Here is a 10,966-nt window from a genome sequence, read left to right as displayed (position 1 = left end):
TTTTTTTTTTTCCTTCTCGGGCGCAGCAGCTCGTGGTTTCATTCGTCTCGGACTGGCCTGCGAAGCGCCAGCTCTGGGAATGTGTGGGTGTAGACTGGGATTCGGGGTACCAAGGTGTCACCTAGCACTGGATTCCGCAAGCTGAAAGCCACCGGTGCATTCGTCCTTCATCGTCGTGATAACCGCTACCTACAGCTTTTATCAGCAAAAGTAAGCGCGCTTTATTTTTGCTCTTCTTATTGCGTTTTTTGTTTTTGTTGGGGGGTTTTCCCCCACAAGAATCGCTTTTTTTAGTTAACTGATCTTTGCTTAAGGCCCTGGACAGCATTGAGACGCGGGGCTGTGAGAAAAGCTGTCAGAAACATGGCACTGTTTACCTGTGACGTCTGATCGCACGAATATGCAACAGCAGTGGGGCAAAGTAGCTTTAACACTTAGTTTTTTTGCCCCTTTGCTTTTAATGCCAGCCGTTTGCTACCCCACTGTGCTGACGTCTAATGTATGGCGTTGTTGGCTACTCCTGTGTTTGTTGTAGGTTCCGGAAGGCCGGGTTGTCTTGGTTTTCTTGGTTCGCGTGCGGAAAAAGGAGTTGTTTTTTTCCCCGTGTACTAAATATATACTGATGCATCTTGTGCGAAAGAGCTCAGAGTATATTACAATGAAAAGGGGCGGTTTGTTTTGCGTCCAAAATAACCTGTTGCCTTGTAAACGTGTACAATAAAACGCGGTGATTAATCTTCGCGGGGAGAAGCAGGTTTCATGTCGGTGTTTTTTTTTTTTTAATAGGTTGACCTCGTCTTTTGCTGTCCTTTCCCCCCGGATCGGTACTGTTGTGTTTGTGGGCTGGAGCCCGGCTGCCGTGTTGCGATGACAGGACGCACACGCCGCCGGCTCGGACGGTGCTGACGTTGTTCACGAGCAGTTCCCCAGTTCCTCAGGTATGCGCCCCCTTGGCGTCTGGGCTCGCGGCTCCGCAGGTCGGGCAGATGCACGCGCAGGGTTGTGGGCTCGGATGCGGCTGTGTCTCCGGGATGCATCTGGGATCCTTTGCGTTGCACGTCCCCCCCTCCCTTCTGCGGGGTGTTCTGTTTAATAGTCGTTATTGCACGGAGACGAGCCAACAGCCACCGAAACCTAAACGCGCTTGGAATGATGCACACTCATGCGATGAGTAAAGTGCTCAACGTGCGTAACAGACTTCGGGGTGGACTGTGCTGTGTAGCTCGCACGGCACTTATTAAATATCCTACAAAATGACAAGGCTGCGGGGTATGTACCGCTGGTTATCGCGGCAGGTAGACCAGATTTTCACTTTCCTTTGCTCTTTTTGGTCTTCGTCAAAGTCCGCCTGTGTAGAAGCTTTGACGTGAATCGGCGTTCTGTTTTTTATTCGGGTGCTGTTGTGGCGGATGCGGGCATTTCCTCAACGGCAAGCCCGCGCTGGGATTAACGGCGTGTAAACAAACCGCGCGGGGGGTATCGGGGCGCCCAGCCCGGCACCCTCGCTGGCCATATTGATGAACCGCTGTCCAGCACTTGACGGAATGAAACCGCTAAGAGCAGAACGCTTCAGCCGTCCGCATCTTTTCCATGAGCCGTGCGAGAAATTCACCTGCCTTCCATCGTGCGGACAGGAGTCCTTGATCTCAGCCCGTTGGTCTGTGTGCTGGCCCCCGCGCTCGACCGAGGAGGGGTGGAAAACCCATGGTAGGGCAGAAACGGGGGGTGCAGTTCGCCATTGTTTCCAGCTGTGCCTCGGGTAGACTGGGGGCTGCGCGCACGAACCCTCGTCGCTGGATTGTAAAGGTCGCTGTCGACGGAAATGAAAATGTGCGCCCAGCGACAGCGGGCTGCAGACCAGACTCCCCCGTACGTCAGAGGGCACGCTGGAACCCCTACTTTTAAAGTCCATGGAGGGCTGCGATAAGACACACATGGCCGTTTAAGATAGTTAATGCGTTGTAATTGTACAGGATTTTTTTTTGTTGCTGCTGCATTGCCGCGGTCCCCCTCGATGCGTCATGTAACAGGCGGTGGGAGTAATCCGATGCCCTCATGCGGATGGCGGTGGGGGAAATCCCTCGGTGCAGATAGGGAGGTGGTCTCTTTCAGAAGAGCACAGACACCAGTGTGTCCCAGAAGCAGCAGGTCTGGTAAAGACGGCGAGAGCGATCGAGCCACGGTGCAGCGCCGTCGGTCTCCCTGTGGACTGCCCCCCACAGGACTGCCCTCGCCGGCGAGCTGTGTTTCCGCTGGCGGAGCCCAAACCCCAGGCCGGCGAGCTGGAGCGGAGGGGGTTGCGTGCGCGCTTGGGCACTCCCGCTCCGCCGGTGCCGGGGGGCTCCCCGACAAGCCGAGAACTGGGGAACCCCTAGCCAGCAGGACTTCCCTCCCGTCCCCGGGGTCTCGGGAGGTGGACTGGATCCCTCCCGGAGCCTCTGTGGGTCTCTGGCAGTCTGCGTTTATAATAATAATAATGTTTCTTTATTAGCCCTATACAATTTCTTGCATTAGGAATTCGTCTTTTCGCATACCCCAGCTTTTTCTCCATGGAGACAGACACGCAGACAGGGAGAGAAGCTTGGTGCCGCCCTCAGAGTCAGAGCGCAGGGTCTGCCATTGTACGGCACCCCTAGGGCAGCTGAGGTTAAGGGCCTTGCTGAGGGGCCCAACGGAGTAGGATTCCTCTGCCGGCCGCGGGATTTGAACCGGCAACCTTCCAGTCACAGGCGCAGATCCTTAGCCACAGAGCCACCGCTCCGCCCCTGGTGGACAGGCTGTGTCCGTAATGGGACGTTCGGCAGGGTTTTGGTCTAGCCCAGCTGTGGAGAGCGGTGATGGCGAGGGGGCACGTGCACACACCTGCGTGGTCCCCAGTGGAGGCTCTGCAGCTGTCCAGCGCTGACCTGGCCCACACGGTCACGTCTGCCTATACCCCCCCCGAGCTCGGCTGTTTGTGTGCAGTGTGTCCCGGGGAGGTGGAGCTGGTGTAGATTATGGGGACTCTTTCTGGTCTCCGGGGGTCACAACTTCGGGTTAGCGGAGGGCGGCACTGTTTGGCTGTAGGATTGCAGAAGAACCCCCAGCCTGCAAAGTGAAGCCACCGGATGTAGACGTAGAGACACAGAGGAGTTCACTGCCATGTGTTCGTGTACACTGGAGTTCTTATTCGCTTATCTCTCGGGACCCACACCACACCACGCAATGTAGACAGCACATCGCAAACGTAATCAATAATAGCAACAGGAACAACAAATAGGTTGTGGCACAATAAATATGCTGAGAAGACAGTAAATCTGACAGGAGAAGAAAGAAACCTCTGAAGGGGAACCCTCTGGTGCAGGTAAGCTCTCGCACCTGGCCTGTCCTGGCCTGCAGGCTCGTGATTTCCAAGTCAGAGCCGCAGGCCTGTCCTGCTCCCAAGCTGAGCCCAGTCTCCCAGCTGGTGAGGATGATGAGGATCTCTGAGGTTGGGGTGTCTGTCGCTGACCCGGCGCGGAGGGCCCCCTTGGCAGCCTACAGCGCTCCTCCTCGGGCGGGGGCTGGCGGCGCTGTAGGTGCCCGCTTCAGGGGAACATGCCAGCCTCCAGGCCTGCTCCCCGCTGGCCCGAGCTTCGCAGTGCTCTGCGGGGCCGATGGTTGATTTGACAGCTGGGGGCGTCAGGTGGCGCAGGATGCTCAACAAAATAGTTGGCCGTTGGAAGACATGGGAAGAAATAAAAGTACCAGCCGATGGCAGCGCGCCAGTCATGCCATGCCGCTGCCAGGGCAGGAATCCCAGGATCGAATTTATTCCCGCACAGCGGGGTGGAAGGAGTTGGACGCCAAGGTGCAGCAGCTGCCTCCAGCAGCGGGAACAGTAGATGTAGCCCGCAGAGCCGACAGTGGGGGAACAAGCCTGCGGTCCGGCTTCGATGGGCGCTGCACAGGAGTCCTGGCTGTCTCTGCCTCTTTTATCATCGTGCTGTGTGGGGTTGTGTGAGGGCCGGACGCCGCTAGTGCTTGGGGGGGCATGACGCGGGTGGGGGTGCGGGCGTGCGCCAGCGCTGTGCGCAGGGGTTTAATCGCGGCGGCTGGACGGGGCCATCATCTCTCGGCCTGCGGCCCGCCGGGTCAGGCAGCGCTGGCCGTGTGGCGGGCCAGGCAGTGGGCCGGGCTGCAGTGCGACGGCGTCCGTGTTGTGCGTCGACGCGACTCTCACTTCGCGTTGCCCGGGGCGCGTTTTCATAGTGCCCAGATGCCCGTCGCTGCAGTATTATATCATTAAACTGGCTTTTCCTTTCTGGTTTGCTTCGCCTCCCAGGAGTTTTCGGGGGGGGGGTTATTCCAGCAGAGGATCCTGCTGTCAGAGTTTGCTTCCCTGGGATATCCTGGCAGATTGGGCAGCGGCACGTCGCTGCCCCCTGCTGCTCGGGGAGAGGTTTCTGGGCGGGGGGCGAAGCAGTAGCTGCAGCAAAGGTATCGTTCCGAGGGTCTCGGGTTCCGCCCAGTCGAGCAGCAGCTGGACTGGCCCAGCAGCTCGTCTGCAGCCCCAGCTGTCGAGCCGCGAGCATTTGGGAGGCGCGGAGAGGGACCCAGAGAGAAAGAACACAGGTGCATTGTCTCCGGCTCTCCCAGTCGCTCTCTGTGGTTTGGGAGCAGTTAAACTTGGCTCGAAGAAGCGCTGGCTGCTTGACATTTAAAAGCTCACGAACGCAAAAAGAATTCCCTGTGCTGGTTTTATGGCTGAGGTTGCACAATCAGTCCGTGCTGCAACCCAGCGGTGATGAGTGCTTCGTTTTGGTGATATTGTGAGTATGCAGAGGCAGGGAGCGGGGGTATTTTTTACGGTGTGTTTAAACGCTGTCTGGATCAAAATCCTTGCCCTTTCACAAGAATGGGTTCCCACGAGCGACTCGTGCTGTATGTGGAGATGCAGTAGAGATTTGGAAAAGTTTATGCAACATCTGTTTTTTTTTTAATCAAAAGCAAAGGTCTGATGAGGATGTGGCCGCGGTATCGGAGTGTTTCAAAATCTAAAATGTGCAGTTGCAGGAAACGACCCCCGGCGCCTTGGGTGACAGGGCGATACCAACGCAGGATGCAGCACCAGTGAAATTACTGATTGTCTGCGTGTTACCAATAGAACGCAGCAGCAGAACTAACTGCTGTGCACTGCCTGCTTCACCTGATACGGTAAAAAAAATCCATGCATATACTGTATAGCCATGTAATTAATACCCTGCAAAGATCTGTCAGCTGGATGCAGGAGCAAAAAGCCCAACTGCACAGACAGGTTTCTAAGGGCTTGACTGATGTTCCAGTCTCGGATGTGTTCTGAGAATGTAGGTGTGTGCGTGTCTGTCAGTGTGGGCAAGCCCTGAGCTCACTCGCTCCTCCCTGACCTTTAAGAGCCAGGCTGTGAATCCTGCCTCGGGCAGGGCCTGGTAAATGGCTGCCTGTCTAGGACAGCGTGTGGAGCAGTCAGGGCAGAGCTGGGAATACTGCTCCTCCTCAAAGTCAGCAGAGCTCCGACTCGAGCAGTCAGCTTTTGGCGTTTGGTATATGATAAAGAGCTTTTTCTTCCCCGGTGCCTTTACTGAGAATTTCTCTTTCTTTGTTAGCTTGATAGAAGCTTTTATCCAACTCGAGATACAAGGATTTCAGAATAGAAAGTCCTTGCCTTGTAGAAGCAAAAAAGAAGCTCGCAATCCCAGAAGCTCAACAAGTGACAAAGCAGTAACGTTTTCAAAGAGTGGACAGGAGTTTCTTTCCTCTAGCTCGCAAGAGCACCGGCTGCTGTTTCCTTAGAGTCTTTGTGTAACACGTGTCTGGAGATGAGATGTGAGCAGATCTACAAAACGCTTCACCTACTGGAATGTAGACTCTGTACCTCAAGTACTTATGCAACAGGCTGAAAGCAGGATCACAGGGCATTATTACATTCATTCAGATTAAAAATGTGCCTATTTTTACTTTAAAAGCAACTCTGAAGGAAGAACCAGTGGAGCCATCAATCCAGTTGGTTTCCAGTTTAAAGATCCTGTGAGTTGAAAGCTGTTAAAATGAGCATGTTGTGTGCACTTCACTTAAGAAGTGAGTTTTTCAGTGGCTCTTTGTTCCCCATGTATAGCAGGTGAGACTGTTTTTACTGACATCGGGATGTGAAGCTGTATGGTTCTGGTTTCGAGCCAGGGGTGTGTGTGGTTCTAGTTTCGGGCAGGGGGTGTGTGTGTGTGTGTGTGTGTGTGTGTGTGTGTGGTGGGGGCTCCGGATTCGAGCTGGGGGTGTTACATGCATGTGATAAAGAGGTGGAGGGGTTGCTTGTGCAAATCTGAGCTCGGAAGCTTACAGGCCCAGCGCCTTGCTCTTTCCAAGCTGGGTCATATGAACAGGCCAGCGTGTCACTGCTGCCTCCCCTCTCCGCCTCGGCTTCTTCCTCTTCGCGGCTTCGTCTCTTTCCCTCCTTTGTCCTCCTCAGTCCCACTTTCGTCGACTCTTTCTCTTTGCCCTCCCTCCTCCTTTCCATGTCCAGCCCTCCCCTCCCTCCTCGTCCTCTCGGCGCCTGTCCGGCGCCGTCTCCTCTCCCTCATCCGACGTTGCTTCGTCCCCTCTTTGTCTCGGCATCTCTTTCTGCTCCTCTGCGTTGTTGCATCTCGTGTCTCGTCTGGGCGGAAAGGCGGGGATGTCATTGTCGCTCGCGTGGCTTTTGCAGGGTTTTGGACCGAGCGGCGCCGGACTGCACTGCAGCCTCTGCGTGCCGCCCGTGTGCCGCCCCCCCCTCATGTGAAGGTGTGGCGATCAGGAACAAGAAAAACACGTGCCCTGCAGCTCAGTGCAGTGCGAGCCCTTACTGGGATAGGGATGATGTCGTCACCCTGGCCTTCCCCTCTCCCCGGGCTGATCTCATCGTGCCCAGCGAGCGATCATCGCCGCGTGGGTCCGGTGAGTCACCCGCGGCTCCTCCGCTGGGCTGAGGGGTGAGGTCACAGGCCCGGCTGCTGCGGCGCGCGGGCTCGGGGGCAGAGGGGCTGTCAGCGCGCGCACCCTGGATCCCCGCGCAGCATCGCCTCGCTGCCCTGGCTGTCTGCTAGAGGAGGGCGTTGCAGACAGTGGTCTAGCGAGCTGCAGCTGTCGTCTTGTGCACCGCAAGCCCGGCGTGCGCTGTCTGCCTTCTGCTTGCTATCTGCAAGGTAAGGCTGGCCCTTGAAAGGCTCTTTGTGTCTGGCTGGCTCTATGCTTCAGCAGAGGAGCCCCAGGAAGCAGCCTGGTTTTTCTTCGCTTGAATGGGTCTTGCTTGCTGCTTGCACATTTCTTTCAAAGCTCCTCCACTTCCCCTTGTAACTGATCTTAGTTTTTGTGTGTGTGTGGGGGGGCTGCGTGTATTTGGCAGTAGTGTAGCACAGGTTTGTTCCCTCGCTCATCTTAAGAGGAGGGGTCGCCCCAGACTGGTTTTCCGTCCAGCAGGAGTGTTGAGCCACCTGGATGAGCTCAGTGCTGACCTAACTGGAGCAGCTGTTCCCAGCACTTCTGGTGCTGCTGGTTTCAAGACACAAGGAAACCCAGCAGATACTGTACAGGGGTCCTCCAGGACCAGAACTGTGGGGTGCTTGTATTTTTGTACTGTGCGTTCTTTTTCTTTTGTTAGCTTCTCATCAGTAAAACACAGCCAGCAGCTCACTTGTGACTTGGGAGGTTCTGCTGAAAGTGTGGCAGAGAGTACTGCTGCTTCAATGGGGGTGGTGTGGCGTGTGTGTGGTGAAGGGGGGTGGGTGCTGTTGTAGGGTGACTATTGCAAAAGGAAAAAAAAAAAGCTCAGAGCTGAGGTTTCCTTCTGCTCGGCACTTCCTCTGCTGGCTCGTCCGAGATGCAGAGCACAGACCCCAGCAGGAGACAGGTGCTTCAGGTCAGACCACACTGGCAGAGGAAGCCCAGTCCACAGCTGCAGGGCTGCTCTGGCTGTCCCCCAACCTCGAGGGGCAGATGCCGGGGATGGGGGTCACGAGGGTCTGTCGTTCATTGCGCCGCCGGGGGGGTTGGGGGTGGGAGCGGTTCATGTTCCTGTGTTGCTGCTGCGCGGCTGAAGCAGGAGCTTGACTCTGCCCGCCTGGCTTGTTTCTTACACTGCGCGGCCTGTCTGCAGGAAGCCTGGCCTCCCCCGCGCCCGATGCCAGCGTGATCCCAGGAGATCAGGACCGGCGCGTGCTGGAGCTGGATCTTTGGCAGGTTTGAGGGCTGCTGACGAGTCCTGAAACGACTCGTACAGCTGCGCAGTCTTCCTGCCATCGCAGGTGCCCCTTCCGTCTTGGGGTCGAATGCCAAACTTTTGTTGTTTGTGCTCTTTGATATACTTGAACGTGGGTATCTCTTTTTTTGGGGGGGGGATTTTTTTCCTAAACCTGGGATTCCCAACCAGGAGACTTTGGTGGGATGTGTAGCGAACCCTGTCTGGTCTCTCCAGTGGTTTCTGTGTTTGCATATCGCTGGGGCTGCTTTTTCTTTCCAATGGATGGGGGTGGGGGAAGCAGAGAGCACATGTGGAAATCATGCGGAAGGGCATTTAAACATCAGAACAGCACTTATTTACACAAAGAGTGGGTAGGAGTCTGGAACAAGCTGACCTGAAGCCTTGTTGAAGCCCTGGCTTCTATCAGGAAGCAACTGGATAAGATCCTCGGGTCGGTCCACTGATTAACCACCGAATGAGCTGAGAGGGCCGAAGGGCCACCTCTCGTTGGTAACACTGGTGTGCGTTTCTGGTGGTAACGGTTCTGCAGTGCTGGACAGCAGGCAGGTGCTGTTTTGGTAGCAGCGCAGGTTTTTAATGGCAGTATTGTCGGCCAGGGGCCTCGTTTGATAGAACAGCTCCAGATCCTCCCGTTGCGCGAGCAGATGCCGAACGAGAGAGCTCAGATCCGGAAGGAGAGGTCAGTGTCGAACATGTGCAGTGAACAAATCGAGCTGAACGCGGGCTGTGAGACCGGGCCAGGAGGGCCGTGTCTCGGCGGCAGCCCTGTGATCAGAAAGCGTGCCCCGCTCCGACAGGGGAAGCAGCGGGCGCTTTTTAGGAAGAACCTTTGGAAAGACCCTGGAGCGGCTCCAGGAAGCTGGGAGACGTGCCAGGGAGTAGGTGCTGGAGGATAGAATGTCGCGGGGAAGGCGGCGCGCTCCAGTTCCAGGACAGATCCCTGCCCCGTGCTTCTGAAATTCAGACCCTCCTCCCCTCCTCCTCCTCCTCCTCTCATGCTGGTGTAATGTAGTGTGCTCTCTGAAGGCACCAGTTCTGTAGGGTTTGGGCATTTACTGGGACAATTATTAATTGTAGCAGTAAATCACAAAGTTGATTCTTTTGATGGCTTTAGAATCCAACCATGCGACATAACTCAAACAACGCGCACACACAGGTACTAATACACGAGGATACATTTATTAATATATAGAATATGCATATAAACCTAACAGATCTTATCGAGAGGGTTATCAGAATACAAAGGGTATATATTCAGTCAGTTACAAAGTGTTACACATATCAAGAGGACATACGTTCAGTATATCATTCATTTAGACCGTTTCGTAAATGAACTTGGTTATAACTTCTACATTGGATACTCAAAACAAGTACATAACTCTTAGGAATTAAATTGATATCAACTGGTTGGGATAACAATTGAATTCTCGAGCTGTAATGCATTGAAGTTGAATACTCATCCAATCTCTGGGGATTCAGATCTCCTGCGGGCACAAAGAAACAGTTGCAGGCTGTTGCTGTTCAATCCGCGCTCTCTGGCTCGGTGCCAGGCTGTGCTGTGCGGCTTGCGACGGTGCGCTGCTGATGCTCACTGACTGGCTAGTTAGTGTTGGCTTTAACTAGCAAAGTTTATGCACAGGAGAAAAGATGACTGTGAGTCCCAGCAAGTCAGGAAGAGGACCAGTTCGTTCCTGATGAAGAGCTAGTTCTGAATAGTGATTCAGCTGTCCACAGTTATGACCTGTCCACGAGGCTTGCTGCTGGTGCCAACCTGGGTTGGATCCTCTGGTTACTCTCTGGTAACCTCCGCTCTAGACTCTTAGAACAAAGGAAAGTTCTGGCACTTGGACACACTGGCCGTTCCGTGGTTGTCCGGGCTGAGTCTCAGGATGGTCAGGAGGCGCGCTGCGAGAATGTCCTGCCCTTGGGAGCCTTCTGCTCCTGGGCCGTCCTGCCCTGGAATTCTCCTTTGAATTCCCTTTAGAATAGTCCACAGAATTCTCCACTGAATCTCACTGAATCTCCGTGTTGCCTGTTTTTACCTGGAGGAACTTCAGCTCGTTGATTGGCTGAAAGTTCCATGGGCATCAGAGTCCCACGTGGGTTACTCGGCCCTACTAGTCCCTGATTGGTTGATCAAGGTGAGATATGAGTCACTTACTCCTGACACTTAGGAATGCAGTCCAGATGTCCATCTGGCACTCCCTAGACAGATAGGCGCCAATGGATGACCATTGATCATGATAGCCAGGCTTAGCTAAGTGCATCCCCCTTTGGGAGGTGTCCCTTATCAAAAGAAACCTTAAATCAGCCTGCATGAATAGTTTCTCTGTGGCTGCACCACAGAGATGAACAGAGAAATGGGGCCTCATTTGGGAAGGTTCAGAACACTTACTTCTTTCTTATTAATAAGCCTCGCCGCTACACTGGTAAGATGTGAGAAAGACACGACAGGTCTGGATTTGGTGCTTGCGTTCATCTTTGAACTCCTCCATGTTTACACTGCCTCCTGTAGGCTGGACGTCTCATGACGGTGCCTTTTCTGTCACTGTTCAGTTGTTATTTAATGTCCATCCTCCGAGCCTAGCAGAGACAAATTCTTTGACTGTTCAGATCTAAACTGAATACTCACCTTTTTCCAGATGTCTGATTCCCTTACATTATATCTGTATGTGCTCATTTAATTTCTTTTACTTTTTATTGTTCTTTTTCTTTATCGAAAATGTCCTTGGGTTTGGA

At 54.3% G+C, this 10,966-nt stretch overlaps 1 protein-coding gene across 2 annotated transcripts in view; it reads left to right on the top strand.

Moving 5' to 3' along the window:
• The window catches only part of tyk2 (tyrosine kinase 2), a 43,865-nt gene continuing 32,899 nt past the window's right edge, over positions 1–10,966 (top strand). The window contains exons 1-2 of one of the 2 annotated variants that reach the window (XM_015349140.2): positions 1–210; positions 787–938. The gene's annotated coding sequence lies outside the window, so the exon portion shown is untranslated. The remainder of the gene's footprint in view (positions 211–786; positions 939–10,966) is intronic. The other variant, XM_006631591.3, reaches the window with a different exon arrangement.

The sequence above is a fragment of the Lepisosteus oculatus genome, chromosome 11, assembly GCF_040954835.1.
Source record: "Lepisosteus oculatus isolate fLepOcu1 chromosome 11, fLepOcu1.hap2, whole genome shotgun sequence".
NCBI lineage: Eukaryota > Metazoa > Chordata > Actinopteri > Semionotiformes > Lepisosteidae > Lepisosteus > Lepisosteus oculatus.
This window is presented reverse-complemented; position numbering and strand designations above follow the sequence as displayed.